At 51.3% G+C, this 16,371-nt stretch overlaps 1 long non-coding RNA gene across 1 annotated transcript in view; it reads right to left on the bottom strand.

Moving 5' to 3' along the window:
• Positions 1-3,114: 3,114 nt before the first annotated feature.
• LOC123569406 (uncharacterized) overlaps positions 3,115-16,371 on the bottom strand; it is a 49,272-nt gene continuing 36,015 nt past the window's right edge. Inside the window, exon 2 of the long non-coding RNA XR_012425550.1 lies at positions 3,115-6,294. This is a non-coding gene — a long non-coding RNA (uncharacterized lncRNA). The remainder of the gene's footprint in view (positions 6,295-16,371) is intronic.

The following is a 16,371-nucleotide window of genomic DNA, read 5'->3' as shown; positions in this document are numbered from 1 at the left end:
TCTCCTCATTGCTATCTATATAATATGGATTTTAAAAAATGAGAGCTAGGTCTGAAATGTTGTGAGGGGCTTACTTCATGAGGTATGCTGCCCATGGCATTTCAGGAGAGGGAAGGTCTCACCCTCTCAGCAGTATGTGTTGGGGGGGGCACATGGATATGCCAAGTTCAGAGCCATCTCCCCAGGCTGGGGAAAGAGAACAAGGAAGGGAAAGCCTTGCTATGAAGGTCGGTGCTGTCTACACCCGGGTCCCATTCAGTGCTCTCATTTCCCTCCTCCAATCTGCACAGGAAACCTGAAAAGTAGGTATCCTTGTCCTCACTTGAAAGATGAAGACACTTTGGGAGGCTGACATGGGTGGATCACTTGAGGCCAGGAGTTTGAGACCAGCCTGGCCAACATGGTGAAATATGTCTCTACTAAATATACAAAAATTGTCTCGGTGTGGTGGTGCACACCTGTAATCCCAGCTACTCAGGAGGCTGAGGCATGAGAATCACTTGAACCTGGGAGGCAGAGGCTGCAGTGAGCAGAGATCAAGCCACTGCACTACATCACAGGTGACAAATTGAGACTTTGTCTCGAAAGAAAGAAAAAGAAAAAAAAGAAGAAGGAAAGAAAGAGGAAAAAAGAAAAGAAAGAGAAAAAAGAAAGAAAAGAAAGAGAAAGCAAGAAAAAAGAAAGAAGAGAAAAGAGAAGGAAGGAAGGAGAAAGAGAAAGAGAGAGAGAAATAAAGAAGAGGAAACTGAGGCTGGCAAGTGGCGAAGCCCAGAATTCAAACTCATGACTCCAAAGACTGTGCACTTTCCAATATGGTTCCCAACTTCAACTGATGAACAGAGACTTTAGTTGAAGTCACTGGGGGAGGTTGAAGGGGGTGATGGATGCAGGTTTGTATCAGTGTTCAAATATGAAGACTGAAGAGAATTGGGGTCTTCACATAGGGATCGATGGTAGGAAGGAAAAGAAAAACAGAGATCCCAACCATTAGCACAAAACTGACACATAGTAGCTATAGGAAACTAATGATTGGTGGAATGAATGAACCGAAGCCCTAAAATAAAAATCAGCATCCTTGTTCCTGGTTGGGTGGACGATAATACCCAGATAGAGAGAGGAATAAATCAATGTCCCAATGTGGGATCAATGTCCCAATCCAGAGTTGGACAGGAAAGGGAGTTCCAGTGTAGAAATCAATAACCCAGTGAAGATTTGGTTGAGGTCATCAGCATCTCATGTGGGGATCAATGTCCCAATAGAGAATTGGTTGAGAGGAATTGATGCCCACCACCATAGGGATGGGTAAGAAAGTCAACATCCCAATGTAGACATCAATGCCCCAATTCAGAGTTGGTTAAGGAAAATCGATGTTCCAATGTGGGGAGCACTGTCCCAATATTGGGATCGATGGCAGTCAATGATATACAAAAGTGGTGGTAGCAGTGTTCCAATGTGATATCAATGATAGCCAAAGTCCCACTATAGAGATGGATGGGAGTTCATGTCCCAGTGAGACACCAGCTTGCCAATATGAAGGTCAATAGGACACCTATCTGTGACTTCTAGACTTCCCTTGGAGCTTTTCTACTATTTGCTCTAAAGGAGTCACAGTTCCCAGGGTCCCTACTCTGGCTCAGTCCTCTACTGTAGAAAATTTGGGCATCTACCCCAACACACCCCAGCCTGGTTATCCACAGTAGTTCCTCTTGGAGTTCCCCTTGGACTTCTGTAGCCCATCTCCAGAGACAGCTTGCAAATGAGTCCAAAAGATCCCAGCAGCCTGGAAGAGGCTACTTACTTTCCAGGGATTATTTCCTGCAGGGAGACCAGGCCTCTCGCTCCTCCAGACTCAGCCCGAACCAGTAGCAAGTGAGATACAGTCACAACCAGTCACATTCTCACCCCTTGGCTTGATACATCTAAAAACCAGTTATCCATGTTACTTAACATTGCATCTGTCATTTGAGCAATTGCTTTCCCACATTTTACAGTTGAGAAAAGCAAGGCCCAGAAGAGTACGTAGGTGGCCGCAGAGAAGTGGCAGAGATGAAACTAGAAGCCTGATCCCCACCTGCCAGTTCAGCCCTTTTCCAGCTGATCTAGGTTGATGTGGCAGAACACACCCCCGCCCCCAACCTAAGTGGGTTCTGGGAGTGCATCGCGCAGTTTAGGCAGACAGGTTCAAAGGATCTCCCCGCAAACCTTCACTTTCTTGAATCTTTCCCATCACCGCTCAAATGCCCCAAAGTTGGGAGACAGGGAAAAGGCCCCTGTTGCTCTCCGGGGTTGGCAATGGAGTTGAGGGGTGAGATGACTAAAGCCTCCCAGCTTCAGCTGCCCCAGGGGCTTAAGGGGAGGGTGTGATTTTTCCCTTGCTCAGACAAAGGCTGGGGCTGTGGCATCTGTCACCGACTCTTGTGTCTTGCAGCTGCTCTGACAGTCAGACCCAAGGCAGGTGCCAGTTTGGGGAGGGAGGGGCATGAGCGCCCTCGACATGCACTCAAACTCCACTTCTTCCCCTCACCCTCACGTGTAAATGCAGTGTCTCCTGCCGCCCTTCCCCACCCCAACAAGCCCACCTTGTCCCTCCAAGACCTAGGGTTTGAGGGATAAGACCCGCATTCCCCATGGCTCTACTACCCCTTCCCCAAGCACTTGTCCTGCCAAGTTCTGCTGCCATCGCCCTTGGGCACCTTTGCCCAGCTCCTCCAAGGAGGAGCTGGGGAGAGGGGCTGTCTGGCAGGAGATAGGGGACCCTTGTGCCTGATGGGATGTCTGTTTCCTCAAGCTTCTCTTCTGGGACCAGAGAGTTTTCTTCAGGCCTCCTGAGAGGCTGGATCCTCCAGTTCTTCACTCTTGGAAGGGGAGAGGCGAGGTATACAAACTCACGGAGATGAGCAGACACTGCTGCAAGGGGAGAGAGAGAGCCTGGGGTATTGTCAGACTAGGTGCGTGTGTGAGAGAACATGAGAACACATCCCCCCACACTCAGGGATATTCATGCACATTTTTGCAGACACACATGCGTACATGTGCACGCGTGCACACACGCACTCTCCTGAAGCCGTGTGACAAGTTGGAAAAGTGTTTCAAATACCCAATCAGAACTCTGTGTTCTCCATCTTTTCAAAAATATTTATTTATTCACGTATTTATTAAAATCACATTACAACAACCCCATCCCCACTTTCTTTTTAATGTGTAAAGAAAAGCTTAAGGCAAAAAAAAAGTTTAATTAAAAAGAAATGTAAAGTTGTCATTTAAAAAGAAAAAAGAAAATGTCTAAGGCAGCCGAGACTCCTCCATTTAGGTGACGAATTGTAAAATCTATGATCTTCCATGTATTTTCCTTTTAATTCTACAAGCAGGGAGAATTTGGCCAGTGCAGCAGTGGAGCCAGGCAGAGGAAGATGGGGGTGGTGGTGAGAATGTCCCTATGAAGAAGATGATACAGGGGAAAAAGAATATTTCTGTGCAAGCTGCTTGGTGGGAAAAAATGTAAATTTTATACAAAGATGCTCCCAAGCCCCCTCCCCAGTGCAAACCTCTAGACTTCTTGCTCCCACTCCCAACCTCCCAGCCACCTCCCTCTTCTCCTCCCTGCCTGTCCCAGGCCTCTTCTTCCCTCCCTCCCTTGCAGCCCCCGCCCCTCCCCAGGGCCCCCTCCTCAGATGCAATCCCTCTGCTGTAATTTCTGGGGGAATTGCTTCATCTCGGGTGCAGATATATTTGTGTCAAGGTGCAGCTGCACAGATAGCCTTCCTCTATGCATAGTAAGAGGGTTTCAGAGAGAGAGGTTGTGCCCAGAGCAAGGCCTTATCAGAGCAAGCTGCCTGCCATTTATCTGATTCCCCATCAAATAGGAAAACGGGCCTCAGGCTGCTGCTTCCACTTTCCTTGGGAAAGCCATGGGGGGAATAATAATTTACTCCAATCTTTTTGTTTCCAGCGCTCACCTTCAGCCTGACACAGCCCCTCCACCACTCCCCGCTTCCAGCAACGCCAGCCTGGGGGTACAAGGTTGAGCCCCAGCTCCCAAGGGCCCACCCCAGGGACACCCCCAGAAATGCCCTTGCTGGTTGAGTGGACCTTCATAATGGATTGGCATGAGCTGGAGAAGATCCCCTTTGGCATCAGGGAGTGAGAAAGGAGGCAGAGACCCGGTGGGGAGCTGGGGAGGCTTGGCCTGGCTGCAGGGGGCCTGGCTTCCTTCCCAGCCCCCACACATATGCAGATCCCCCACGAACTCTCATTGTGTGTGTGTATGTGTGAGTGCTCACGCGCCCAGATGCACATGCAGTCCTTGTATGAGGACCTGTCAATACCTTTATCTGTGTGTCTGTCCATCTGTCTGTCTGTCTGTGTCTGAGGAGGAGATGAATGGGGGACTGAGGGCGGTTTCTGTTCTATGTCACAGACTCTGACCTCTCATCTCAGTTCACAATCCCAACAGCCATGAACAAGACCAAGACAGGATGACAGGGACTGTCTGAAAGGGAATGAGCAGTGGGCAAGGGAGGGGTCCCAGCCAGGCCTGGCGGTGGGTCGTCTTGCGTCACCCTCCCTGGTGAAGGCTGCTCCAGGGAGCAGCAGGCAGCCCATCTGGTGCAGGAGCTGCAGAGAGGTGGGCAGCGGGGAGAGGGCTGCTCCCCACAGGCCAGCCATAAATCACAGTTATGTGGCCAGGGGGCAGGGGGCAGCCGTAGCAGCACACGCAGGACGAGGCAGAGAGGCCAGGGTCAGGTGCAGCTGTAAATTGTCACCTAAATGCTTCCAAGTGAAGGCTAATCAGAGCACGGTGACAGAACACACCCGGCCCCACCCTGCCCCAGTGGGCACACTCATGTCTGTGCAAGCACAGACACACTCACAGATACAAAAGCACATCAGGGCGTGTTCTGCGTATAAAGCTGCACACGCAAAGGTGTCACACCCATACCAGGATACACAAAGACACACATGCTTGCTACTACCATGTGTGCATGTGTTCAGACACATACTCCCAGGCAGCCCTGTACCCATCGTGTTCACTCAGACCCAAGGACACAGATCTACCTAACGCCCCTGGGTGGATGCGCCCATGCACAGGTGGGCATGGAGAGTGGAGAGCAGACACTGTCCGATGCCCAGGGCTAGTATGATCTGGAGGTCAAATCCCCCACCGGGAAGATGCAGGAATGAAAAGAGATAGACGTGCTGAGTGGAACTGGGCCACCCCAGCCCTGGAACCCCGGTGACTATGCTCTCCTCCCAACCTCTCCCTGGCTGGGCCTTCATGCCATTCACTAGCCTTTCTCTAGAAGGTCATTCCTCAAATGTGAAGAGTTCACACTGCACCCATGCTGGAGTAAGATGGAGTTTGGTCTCTCCCTGCACCCATGCTGGAGTAAGATGGAGTTTGGTCTCTCCTGCACCCATGCTGGAGTAAGGCTCTTTCACTCATTCACTGCCATCTACTAGGCGTTGTGCCAGGCTCTGGCAATAGAATGCCCCACCCTCAAATGTAAAACCTAGCAGAGACAAATGAGCAGATGCTTACGGCACATGGAGATCCTTGCTGCAAGCGAGGTTAGCCCAGGGCAGTGAGGACATGGCAGAGGGGGACAAGAAAGGCATTCTGGAGGAAACTATGCCCAAGCTGAGGCCTGACATGTGGGAATCAGCCAGGTGGAGAAGCAGAGTGAAAGAGGGAAGTGCCCAACCCTCCCAGAGAATGTCCATGGCAGCAGGTAAGGAAGGCAGGTGATAGGACGGCCCTTGGCATGTGCTGAGGCACCCCACAAGGTATCCACCTCTAAGCCTTGAAATCAGCAGTGAGACTGCTATACTCCCTTACCTGGACCCCTCAGGGGACACCCAACTTGCATCTCCTAGGGCTTCCCTGGCTACTCTTGTACCCTGTTCTCCATGCAGAGGCAACCTGACCAGAGGGAGAACTGATAGCTGGACCCAGCCTCCAGCAGGTGGCATCATCATTGGTCAATGGAACAAGGATGAGGAGCCCTGAGGGGCACTGAGAACAAAAGCACCAAGCCTCCTTCGCCAGCCCTCTTCTCTCAGCCCTCTTCTCTCAGCCCTCTTCTCTCAGGCTTCCTGGAAATCCGCAGATTCAGCGAAGTCTTCTCTGATTCATTCTCCACGCAGAGGCTTTCCAAAGGTGCTCAGGGTAGCTCTGTGAATTCCATGGAGCGTCTGGGATTGAGGGTGATGAGGATGGGTTGAAAAGCAGGACTCTGGGACCCCAGCCTCAGTTCTGCCCTTCATCTTCTTGCTTTAGTGGGCTTCCTAACAGGACTGCATTTGAACAAAAGACTCAGTGTGAGAAAAGCGTCAACCCATAGGACAAAGTCCAAAGGCAGCTTGGCATTCAGCAACCCCCAAACTTCACCCTCTCTGCCCTTATTCCTGTGACTCAGCCCAGGGGTCTCTCCACAGCCCTCAACACTCCCCTGCTCCCTCATCCCGCCAGCCCTCCCACACACACCTGTCCCCTTATCCCTCCCACCCCCGCCCTACCCTGACCCTCTCACCAAGCCAAACTCCAACTCTGCGTTTTCATTTCCAAACACTCCTTGAGTACTTGCAACATACACGCACTACATCTTGTGAGTCTCCTCCAGAGAAGTCTGGGAGATGTAGCTTCATTTTACAAATGAGAAAACTGAGGCTCGAGAGTTGAAATGATCTGCTCAAGGTCACTGTGACCTTAGGAAAGCTGCAGGAAAGCTCATTTGGGGCCTGACCGAAGCCTCCAGGCACAGAATTGACCCCCCTCTCTTCCCTCCCACCCAGAATGACCATGGAGCAGGGGCTCTCCTCTCCTCATTCTTGCACCAAGGCTTAGAAGAAGGTACAGGTTTCTGGGGGTCAGTGGTCAGAGATGAGAAAGAGGAAGAAGAGGACCCAGGCATCCTCAGGAGCAGAGTAGGGGCAGGGAGCCATGCCATGGACCAGACGGCCCCAGGGGAAGGGGTGCCGGTGGGTCACATGTTCACAGAGTGAGGCCTGGCCTGGCCACCATGGCCATTGACATCTTCAGGTGTGAGTGTCCTTTTTTTTTTTTTTTTTTTTGAGATGGAGTCTCGCTCTGTCGCCCAGGCTGGAGTGCAGTAGCCACATCTCAGCTCACTGCAAGCTCCGCCTCCTGGGTTCACACCGTTCTCCTGCCTCAGCCTCCCAAGTAGCTGGGACTACAGGTGCCCGCCACCTCGCCCGGCTAGTTTTTTGTATTTTTTAGTAGAGACGGGGTTTCACCGTGTTAGCCAGGATGGTCTCGATCTCCTGACCTCGTGATCCGCCCGTCTCGGCCTCCCAAAGTGCTGGGATTACAGACTTGAGCCACTGCACCCGGCCTTTTTTTTTTTTTTTTTTTAGACAGAGTCTCACTCTATTGCCCAGGCTGGAGTGCAGTGGTGCGATCTTGGCTCACTGCAACCTCCACTTCCCAGGTTCAAGTGATTCTCCTGCCTCAGCCTCCTGAGTAGCTAGGATTACAGGTGCATACCACCATGCCCAGCCAATTTTTGTATTTTTAGTAGAGACAGGGTTTTGCCATGTTAGCCAGGCTGGTCTCGAACTCCTGACCTCTGGTGATCCACCCACCTCGGCCTCCCAAAGTGCTGGAATTACAGGCGTGAGCCACCGGGCTCAGCCATGTGTCCTGTCTCTCTTAAGGGGGTGGCTCCTTCCGGTCAGGTAGAACAAGAGAGAAGAGAGCAGAGGCTCGGGCTCTCAGGCATGCTTCTGAAACTTTTGGAGCCCCGGTTTTCTCATCTCCTCAATGGTACGAGTAATATTAAATAGCATCTGTCCAGGATTGTTGAGAGAACTCAGTGTGACTGTGCCAGGAGCCCGTGCAGTGCAGGCTCTCCACACATGCCCGTGGCTTCCTCCTGCCCTGAAGCATGAGGGTGGGCTACATACTTGTTAATTGATGGATATGCCTGGGTTGAGGACATTACATCTTGAGGTAGCTGGAACTGCAAAGGGCCTCTGCTCTGCGCTTGGCCTGCACATGACATGGTGTGAGCAAGGAGTCCTTTTTTCTTCTTCCCCTACCCATTGCCTGTCCTCTCTTGCCCTGGGGAAGGACCAGCCCTCACAGAGCTTAAACAGATAAAGAACATGGAGCAGCCCCTTCCCAGCCAGTTCAGGGGTTTTTCTCCTAGGTAGGGCTGCCCTCGACCCACAGCCCAGCCCAGCCTCACAGAGGCCTCTGATCCCCCTCACGGATCACTGTAAATGGGCCCAGTGCTTTCCATCACCACTGCAGACAACAGCCTGATACAAATTGGCAGGCAAAGGAGGGGACAGTCGATACAGATTAGAAGGAAGGACCTCCCCTGGCCTGGAGCCTGGGGCCCCCATTGATCAGCATATTCACCGAGGAAGCCAGCTTGGCCAGCGGCCAGTGGGCACCCAGGTAGGGGCCATGGCCTCAGTCCGCCACCTTACCCCGGCAAAGGGTCCTGAAGAACCGGAGACCCCCGAGTGCACTTTGTAGAAGGGGAAACAAAAAATCAAGGAGAGATGGGGGAGAAGCAAGCAGGCAACCCAGCCTGAGCCCTAGCCCCAACCAACCCCGCACCTCCAGCAGAGCCAGTTTTTCTTGGTGTTGAGAAAATGGTCAGCAGCTTGTCACAGTTCAGTGAGTCTAAACAGCCCTCTGGAAATGTTATTGAATTTCAGTCCCAATGCAGAGATACCCATATACATGCCTGCCTCTCCTCCCGCCCCTTCCTGAAACACAAACAGTTCTCTCATGGCTGCATACACGCCATGCAATCCAATTCTGTTCAAGAGCATTTGTTGAGTACCCCTGTGTGCTACGCACTGCAACTATAGACAGCTTCATGCCCTAAGGAATATACATCTAAGAGAAAAGACTAACGTGGCAAGAGATCATCATAGGGCTGGGGGAAAGGTGCACCTACAGAAGTACAAGCAATGTATAGGGGAAGGAGCGATTAGCTCGGGTTGGGGATGGCACTCTTCAGATGTCTCAGCAGCGTTTCTAAGGATGAACAGGAGTTTGCCAGGTAAACGTAGTGACACATGGATTGTTATCTTCTTGCTTCCCACCAACATCTGGCCACACACGGAGCTGTCCTCCCTTTGCTGTCTTTCCCTTCATCCCCGACTATTCTCTATTCAATCTTCAAGGCTCACCTTAAAGAACTATCTCTCCTCAGAGACAGCTATGGCCCCCCTAATTAGAGGTAACCATAGCATCCTACATCTTCCATTTCCTAACTCTAACACACTTGTATTTGCTTGTTTGCTCCATGAGGGCAAGGACTATATTGTACCGCACCTGGGACAGTGCCTGACATATTTCAAGAGCTCGCTGATTGGTTGATTTGCTGGCTGGCTGGTTGGTTGGTTGGTTGGGTGGGTGGATGGATGAATGGGTGGATGGATGGATGGATGGACGGACGGACGGACGGACGGACGGACGGACGGACGGACGGAGGGACGGATGGATGGATGGATGGATGGATGGATGGATGGATGGATGGACGGATGGATGCATGGATGCATGGATGGATGGATGGGTGGATGCATGGATGGATGCATGGATGGATGGGTGGGTGGACGGTTTGTTCAAGAAGCTAAAGTAAAAGAAATTAGGACTGCAGAGATATATAGAGTACAAGGGAGTGGGATAACAGTGGTAGAATCATGGGAGATGAAACTGAAGAGTCTGCCAGGGGTGGGATTGTGGAAGGTCCTGTAGCCATGCCTAGTACACATTGACATACAAAGTGAATCCTAGAACCTTAGCAGTATATTCTGGAGATAATAGCATCTTTGAAGGGATAGAAAAGAGATGATACCTTTCCTCCCCATCATAAGGGTCACAGCCAACATTTCTATAACAAAAACCAAGTTAATAAGAGAAAAGCATTAAATGTATTTAAGCAAAGTTTTATGTGACACAGGAGCCTTCAGAAATGAAAAACCAAAGCTTCAGAAAAAACTGTCTATTTATATGTTTAGGTTCAATGAAGAATGGACAGCCATATAGAAATGTGATTAGACAGAAAAGATATGACCTAACAGGAATAGACTGAGTGGGGGAGCCCAGCAAGGCCTGTCTGTTCAGATTCTTCTTGGCCTCTCTGCGTAGCATTCCTCCCTCCCTGGTATAGGGCAGGGCCCCTTCTGGAATGAGGGTCTTATGACCTACTATCAGACAAGATAGGTCAGAGAATTTCTTTATGGCCAACTCCTACACAGAAAGGCGGGGGAGGGGGAGAGCAATATTTCTAGTTTCCATGACCCGTCTTGGAGAAGAGGAATTCTAGTTTCCATGGCCTGCCCTGGGGCAGAAAAGGGAGCAGGAGAAAAAAGGCCAGGAGAAGGTCAGAGAGAGACTTTGTTTCTGAGGTCCCACCAATGTCCTCCAGTTCAAAGTACTCAGCATGCCAAAGCGCCAAACTGTAGGGTATCATTTTCTAATCCCCAATACCTTCATTTTACAAATGAGGAAGCTGAGGTCCAGAGAAGTGGGGCTTGCTACAAATCTGCCAGAGGGCAGAAGCAATGGCTCTGCTGAGATTATACCCCTGGGCTTGGGCTCCTGGTCCATGGGCACACTCAGCTTCCTATATCCCCGGAGGGATTAGAAGTGATAAGATATGCCCTTACTTTTCATGGGCCTCCTAGGTTGGGCCTTCCTCTCTGGATATACTGCCAAAGGCCATGTGCTCTGCTCCCATGCACATAGCACCTGTATCCATCAGAGCAAGCGACTGAAACCCAACTTAATCTAGTTTCATCCAAAAGGGGAGAATTGGCCTGTGTAACTGGGAAAGGCAGGTGCAGCTGACTTCAGGTGCAGCTGGATCCAGGCACTCAAACAATATTGCCAAATCTTACAATTCTGTGTCTGTCTCTGTGTTGGCTACATCCTCTCCTCCTGATGGACTTCCTTCATCTGGGGTAAGAAGGATGGGCGAGGACAGATGGCATGACCTCTTGGAACTGGTAAGGTAGAGAGAGGGAAAACTTGCCTCTGTATGTACAATCCCAGCTAAATCTTCCAGTGGCTCCAGTTCAGGTTCAGTCCCTGTGGTTAGAAAAATGGGGCACTATGATTGGGCAATCCTAAATTTCTGGATCTCATGTCTGTGTTAGAGGCCAGGAGAGGGCATGGCACAGTGATTGACAGCTCATCCATTGAAATGGAAAGAGAGGACAATTGCTTCTCAGCCTTTTGGCTAAGATCAAGTGAAAGGAGAGGACATTATTTCAAAGGGAAGGGGTGCTGTTCAGAGCAAGGGAGGGATGCTGGGCAGTCAAAAATGACAGATGACCACAGCAGTCCTATTCCAGTGCTGGATAACAGGCCAGCACCTGGATGAGTCCTTGAATATAATAATAATAATAATAATAGGCTGGGCATGGTGGCTCACACCTGTAATCCCAGCACTTTGGGAGGCCAAGGCGGGCAGATCACCTGAGATGTTCAAGACCAGCCTGGCCAACATGGTGAAACTCCATCTCTACAAAAGTTAGATGGGCGTGGTGGCACTTGCCTGTAATCCCAGCTACTCGGGAGGCTGAGGCAGGAGAATTGCTTGAACTCAGGAGGCGTAGGTTGCAGTGAACTGCGATAGCACCACTGCACTCCAGCCTGGGTGACAGAGCAAGACTCCATCTCAATAATAATAATAATAATAATAGCTTTTAGAGTATCTTATGCAAGTACTCTGCATACATTGTCTTATTTAATCTCATTTAAATTTGGAGTGAGCAGGTTTGAGTCCCAGCTCTGCCATTTATCAGACGCTGGGCTTGTCACTGAAACCTTTTGAACCTGTTTCCAATCTGTAAAATGGGAAGAATACAGCCCGTCTTCCTGGAGATGTAGGGAGGGTCCCCTGGCAACTGTGAAAGGATATACAACGTTAGGAGTAGGAAAGGCTCCCGGTAATGCTTGCTCACTGATCCCGGGTGCAGACATGGAACCAGGAGACACTTTGAGCAAACCAAAAGGCGTTCAGGCCAAAGAAGCGATGGGCTGACTTCCAGCCCAATTCCCTGGGAGCCCTGGGCTGGGTGGGGCCCTCCTGGCCTGGCCACTCTCCACACAGGTAAGAAGGGTGGAAAGAGGAGTTAATGGATCACAGGGCTGGGCAGGAAGAGAGGATTTTTCATTTTAAAATGTTCTGAAATAATTCATATTTGCTTTGCGGGATGGTGTTGTGCGCTGTCAGCTCTGTAATAACTTTCAGGCCTTTATTTATTGTTTTGCCTTAATGATTTCATGTTGCTCCAGTGTCGAGAATTCTCAGTGTCTTGTAACACATAATGTCAGAGAAGACTCAGGCCATGGCAGGCATGGAGGGAGGGGGTCATGCTCCCCCACAGACCCCACTGGTCTCCAGGAGATGGCAGAGCCTAGAGCAGAAAGTGGAGGCTGTCAACCTCTGTGCAAAGTTCTCTGCAAGCGCCAATTCTCAACAACACCCTAGGGAGCTGGTACTATTATCCCATTTTATAGAAGTGAAAACTGAGCCTTGAAACAATCACAAGACTCGTCGTCTGATCTTGTGTGACCAAGCCAGGATTTAAACACAGGCCTATTGGTGGGTCTTCAACTTTGGCACATATAGAAATTACCTAGAGAGGGCCAGGCGCGGTGGCTCACGCCTGTAATCTCAGCACTTTGGGAGGCCGAAGCAGGTGGATCACAAGGTCAGGAGTTCAAGACGAGCCTGGCCAATATGGAGAAACTCCGTCTCTACTAAAAATACAAAAATTAGCCAGGTGTGGTGGCAGGCACCTGTAGTCCCAGTTACACGGAAGGCTGAGACAGGAGAACCACTTGAACCCAGGAGGCGGAGGTTGCAGTAAGCCGAGATCCTGCCACTGAAGGGATTCCACTCCTGGGTGACAGAGCAAGATAAAGGAAGAAAGAAAGAGAGAAAGAAAGAGAGAGAGAGAGAAAGAGAAAGAAAGAAAGGAAGGAAGGAAGGAAGGAAGGAAGGAAGGAAGGAAGGAAGGAAGGAAGGAAGGAAGGAAGGAAGGAAGGAAGGAAGGAATCACCTAGAGAGAATCTGAAATACGGGTCCCTAGGACCCAACTGCGGAAATGGAATTCAGTAGGTCTAGGATGGGGGCTGAAGCTCTGCATTTAATAAGGTGCCCAGATGAGTCAGAGCCATAGGAACTCAGCTGGTGGCTGGGACCACACTAGTCACATAATCAGAGGGACCCAGTTCCTCAAGAATTATGGTCCCAGGACTGGCCCATTTCTCTCACAAATGTCCCATCAGCTACTCCTGTTCCTCTGCCATTCTCCATCCTGTATCTCCGAGGACTTGAACTGCCCCCCACCCACAGACCTCTAGCCCCTTCTGTGAAGCTGGGAAAGGAAGGGGAGGGGAGGGGAGGAAGGGGAGGCTTTCTTGGTTGCCATGGTGATTCTCCACCTCCCAGTCTGTGGGGGGAGGCAGCTTCATTGTGAGCCTCCAGCCAAGGCCTGGAGGGCAGCAAGCTGTCCTGGGCTGGGAAGATGCAGAGGGGTGGGAAGAGGACTCTAGTCACTGGGGAGAGGGAAACGGGGAAGATGGGCTGGGGAACAAGGAGGAGGACCCTCGGCCCAGGGCAGCCGGAGCAGAGAGCCAGCCTCTCCAGATGCTGGGGCTGCCAGCCTTCAGCCCAGGGGGCGGAGAGGGGTGTGTGCAGGAGCTGAGGCTGACAGGGCCTGATGCTCCCTGAGCCCAGAGCTGGCAGAAGACCCGGGGCAGGTGGTGGCAGAGATGCAGGGACCGGTGAGACAGCTAGAGAGGCTGGCGCAGGGCAGAGTCAGAGCCACGAGGGCTGGGGAAGACCAGGGCTCAGAAAGCAAAGAAGAGATAAAGAAAAATAAAACAAAGCAAGAGAACCCCTCAAGGACCCCAGGCCATGGCCCACTCCCACCCCCAGCAGGGCCAGAGCTGGCACAGCCTGGGGTCCCAGCCTGCTGGGCTGGGCTGGCAAACCGGATGGCACAGGCTGCGGCAGAGGCAGATGGAGCAAGGAGGGGCCTGACCCATGGCCCGCTGGGGAATGGCTGGGATTGTCTGTTCTTTGGAGCCCTCCCACTGTCCCCCAAACCTCCTGCCTCTGGGAGCATGCTGGGGAAACAGGGAGAAAAAAAGAAGCAACATTTCGGAGCCAGCGTCTCCACCTCCTCCTGCTCCATGTTGGCCTTCTTTCCCTGCCAGTGGCACGTGCTGCCTGCTCCCAACATGGCTCTGGCAAAGACCAGGACATTGTTGGGGGGCTGGAGAGTGATGTAGGGGAGAGGGAGAGAGGAGGGAAAGAGGCTGGGAGGCGACAACTCAGAGGGGAGGAAGAGGAAGGAAAGGAGAGCCCTCCAGATGGCAGAGGCCATCCCTCTCCACCAGTATTTTTGAAGCAAGCACTTACTTGGTACCAGGCCCCACTGAGTAGTTCATGTGTATTCACGCTCACTCCTTCCAACAGCCCTATTTCATAGGTGCTGTTGTTCTAATCCCCATTTCATAGGTGAGAAACTGAGGCAGAAAGGGGTTGAGTGACCCGCCCAAGCGACAAGCTGGGAATCAGCAGGAAGAGGGTCTGAACCTAGGAGAGGTTCAGAGGTTGCTCTCTGAGCCACCACACTCTCCTGTCCTTCACGCCCCTCACCCACATGTTGAGTATTTCAGTATTTTTTTTCTTCTTACCCATCTTTCCTCAGCGTTTCTCCAGCCAGCCTTTACTCCTTCTGGTGGCGTGTCCCAGTTTGCCTGGGCCTCCAGGCCAGCACCAGGACACGAATGGCCGGGAGCAAACACATCACATGTGTGGACGTATGGACACATGGACACACATGCACGACTGCTGTGGAGTCCACCAACATGTGAATGTATGTACACATCTGTACAGAACAGGTGCGCACACCCGTGTCTGTGTACGTGCACACGGGTCCATTCACGCATGTGAGGCCATCATTCATACTACACCCTGGGTGGGTCTTGAGTTCTCACCCACAGAGCATTAACTGTGGCAAAATAATCCCAAACAATGGTTGAGCCAAAAAAAATCTGTTTGGCTTTGTACTAAAGTGCTGCTTGGCATATGGGGTTTTTGGCAATACATTTACCTTTCTAGGTTTAGCTTGGGCTGATGTGGCTTCCTGCATGTCAACCTCTGAGAACCTGCCAGATGCCAGGCCCTCGGCAAGGCACCACCCAGACAGTCTCTCCACGCCTCATGGCAGCCACGAGGCAGGGCTTGCCATCCCCGTCTTACAGAACCCTGAGACTGAGCGAGTTCCCGTTTGCACACTCACAGGAGAGTGAGGATTCGAACCCCAGGGCAGCTCAAGGGTCGGTAAAGCTTGAGTGCCTGCAGGTGGGTTGTGAGCCAGACATGTGACCTCCCAGGCGTGCCTCATCCGTCTGGAATGTGGCTGCCTCACCGTCTGGTCACGTCTGGGCCCCTCTTCTGCAGCCAGGCTGGTGGGTAGGCAGGGGCTGTGGTGGCTCACGCTGAGCTGCTCTACAGAAGGCCCCACACAGGGCCGGGTGCAGCGAGGTATGAAAAAGGCTTTTCCCCAGCGATGACGAACACGATAGTGATGGCTCAGACTACACAAAGAACAGACAGACTCATCACCACCACCTAGACACAGGCATATCCATTCCTTCAGTCTTTCTCAAGCACCTACTATGTGCCTGGCATTTATTGAGCTCTGAGGACCATGCAAATAGGAATCAAGCTTGGACCCTGCCTTCCTTCCAATAGCTTAGGAGAACAGTGATCAGGTGTGGAAACAGCTTTCATTACAAGGCTGAAAAAACCTGAATGCTGTAAGAGAAATGCAGATGAAAAATGAGAGTCTATTTCCCACTGGCGACATCAAGGTAGCCCTCCTGGAGAAAGAGGCTCCTGATGGGTCTGGAAGAGCGGGTGATTTGATGCAGTAATGCAAGTGAAGGGGTTCTTGGTTTTCTAAAGAGCACAGTTCAAGACATAGGACAGGATATTGGTGGGTGGACATAGGGAAAGCAAGTAGCTCCATTTGTCTGTGGCAAAACTGTGTGAAGGGAGTGGTGGGAAGTAGGTTAGGGTCAGATGACAAGATCTTGAGATGCTGGACTAAGAGTTTGGGTTTTATAGATAAGAGGGAGCCATCAAAGATTGTTGAACAGGAGAAATCCTTGGTACCTGTTTTATTTAGTCCAGACTAATCTGCAGTTGTGAACAAAGTAATAGATTGGAAATATACATGCATGCACACATACATGACATGTACATCTTCAGAAATGTGCAGACGTGGCAGACCCAGTGGCTCACATCTATAATCCCAGCACTTCGGGAGGCCGAGGTGGGGGCATTGCTTGAGCCCAATTTG

The sequence above is a fragment of the Macaca fascicularis genome, chromosome 16, assembly GCF_037993035.2.
Source record: "Macaca fascicularis isolate 582-1 chromosome 16, T2T-MFA8v1.1".
Taxonomy (NCBI): Eukaryota; Metazoa; Chordata; class Mammalia; order Primates; family Cercopithecidae; genus Macaca; species Macaca fascicularis.
The sequence above is the reverse complement of the archived record's forward strand: the minus strand, read 5'-3'. Positions and strand labels throughout refer to the sequence as shown.